The sequence below is a fragment of the Gossypium arboreum genome, chromosome 6 (genome assembly GCF_025698485.1).
Source record: "Gossypium arboreum isolate Shixiya-1 chromosome 6, ASM2569848v2, whole genome shotgun sequence".
Classification (NCBI taxonomy): Eukaryota; Viridiplantae; Streptophyta; class Magnoliopsida; order Malvales; family Malvaceae; genus Gossypium; species Gossypium arboreum.
In genome coordinates, this window is record NC_069075.1 from 82,837,871 (window position 1) to 82,840,479 (window position 2,609).

Sequence of the window (2,609 nt, forward strand, 5' to 3'; positions counted from 1 at the left end):
TATTTCATTTTCACCACATTAGTAAAAATACATGTTTATACATCATAAGTAGAGACCTATAATCACAAGGTCATCATAAAATCATTTTCATAGGCATGGCTTACCTATTTACATCCTCACCAAATGTACATCATAAACCAAAATCATTTCTCATGAGTTTGGCATACATACCTGAGTTACTCAACATGCTCATATACTTACTCATATTCATTCCTTATTAATCATACAACATGAATTGAATTCACATCTCATCAATTTCATGTAAGTACCTGTACCACTCACAACATGGTTATAAGTTCTCTCATTTCGATATATACCATAAATCTCTCGTTGAACCATTTGGAATACTATAGGATATTCAATAGCCTCGAACATGGGATAAGATGCCAATGCCATGTCCCAGACATGGTCTTACACTAGCTAGCACATCAAAGTCGATGCCATGTCCTAGACAGATCTTACACTGATTTTCATATATCAAGGCCAATGCCGTGTCCTAGACTGGTCTTACACTGACTCTCATCTATTGGTGTCGATGCCATGTCCCAAACAGGTCTTACACTAACACACAACACAACATGCTGACACCATGGCCCAAACAGGTCTTACACTAGCTTGTATATCTCGAGGCCGATGCATGTCCCAAACATGTCTTACACTAGCACACATACCACCTAATGTCATGGAACGAATATCACAATCTATTCCTAAGGTTCAACCGGGAGTTATTACTACGTAAATTCTGATAATTTACATTCACAACACAAGTCAACAATTCAGACCATACTAATCATACAATACATGGTAACATTATATTTGCATTATTTACGTACAACTTACTCGTTTCAATGGAATATCATACTCCATCAAATTTATAATGTATTCTATCATCACATGAGTGTTATTAACTTTGGGCATCACTTTCTCATACATAACTCCATCAACATATAATTCAATACAATTATAACAAAATAGATTTCAAGTATATTAACAATAATATGGATAACATGTTTATTTAGTCACACGGACTTACCTCGAATGCAATTTCGGCTAATTACTCGATTTTAGTCCATAATCTAGTACTTTTCGATTTAAGCCCAAATCTCGATTTTCTTGATCTAACATGATGAAATTCACTCATTTAATCATTACATTAATTAAAACATTCTATAATTCACAATTTGGCAAAATGACCATTTTGCCCTTAGACTTTACAAAAATTACAATTTTTCCCTTAGGCTCGTAAATCGATTTTTATCGAATTTTCTCCTTTACCAAGCTTAGCCAAATTCTTTTTATAACTATAGCAACTCACAATTTCAATTATTTCACACATTTACAACTTATTTTACAACTTTACAAAATCGCACTTTTTAGGTCTTTTCATGCAAAATTCTTTCACAAAAGTTATTTATTACACAACCAAGACTCATTTTCTTCCATAAAAATTCAGCAAACAACATAAATGCTCTCATGGAAAAACCCTAGACTTTCAACCATTTTGTAAAATAGTCCTCCCATTAGCTAGCTCATGCTACAAGGGTCCCAAAAGTGTAAAAATCATTAGGAAAAGTCATCAAAATCACTTATTTGCAAGAGAACTAAGTGGCTGAAAGCTTAAGCTCTTTAAACCCCCATATTTGCTGCCATTTTTGGTGGGGAGATAAAAATATGATACCTTTTGTTTTATTTTATTCTATTTTAGTAAAAATTAAGTCACCAACCACACCAAATTTTGACTTCTCTACCTTCTTTCTCTCTATGGCCTGCCAAGCACCTTTTTTAAGGTCTATTTGCACTTTAAACACCCCAAATTTTGGTTCTCTAGCTATTTAACGTATTTAACTAGCAAAAAAAAGAAACTTTTGCCCTTTATGCAATTTAGTCCTTTTTCGCAATTAAGCATGGAATCACTAAAATTATTTCGTCAAAATTTTCATGCACTCATATAATCATGCTATAACACATAAAATAAAATTAGAAATAATTTCCCTGGCACTAAAATAGTGGTTCCGAAACCACTATTCTGACTAGGCCCAAAATCGAGCTGTTACAGTAATATTGTGACTATTACATAATAATCCAAGAAATATACTCATAGTGGGTCAGTCCAACATGTTGTTCTCTAACACATACTAATGTATTGATTTTGACATCCCTATGCTAATGACAAAAAGTTTGAATAGACCAAAAAAGGGGGGAGGAAATAATAAAGAAAAATTTATACAAAGCTAGATATGAATCATCCGCACCTCTTTTTGGATTTCATTAAGTGAATTTTGTTTGATTAAGAGTAAGTTCTGAAAACCCCCACCTTCTTTAAAATATCATGAACAGTTCTTTGTGGGTTGAGCTCCTTTTCAAGGAAATAGAGAATGGCGGAACATTTAAATAGGTTTGATTATTTATCGGATCATAAAACCCACTTTTCAAGATCTCTTCCTCTCTTCGATCGAACAAAGAATTGCAACGATTCGATAAACGGCTTCTCACTTCCATTCGAGTTCTTAGTTACTTGGCAGTTGAATCTTAGCGATGGAATAATATAATTAAGTCAAAATTCATTGGATGATTGTATCATTAACCATTTCTTTATTTTGGTGCGAGGA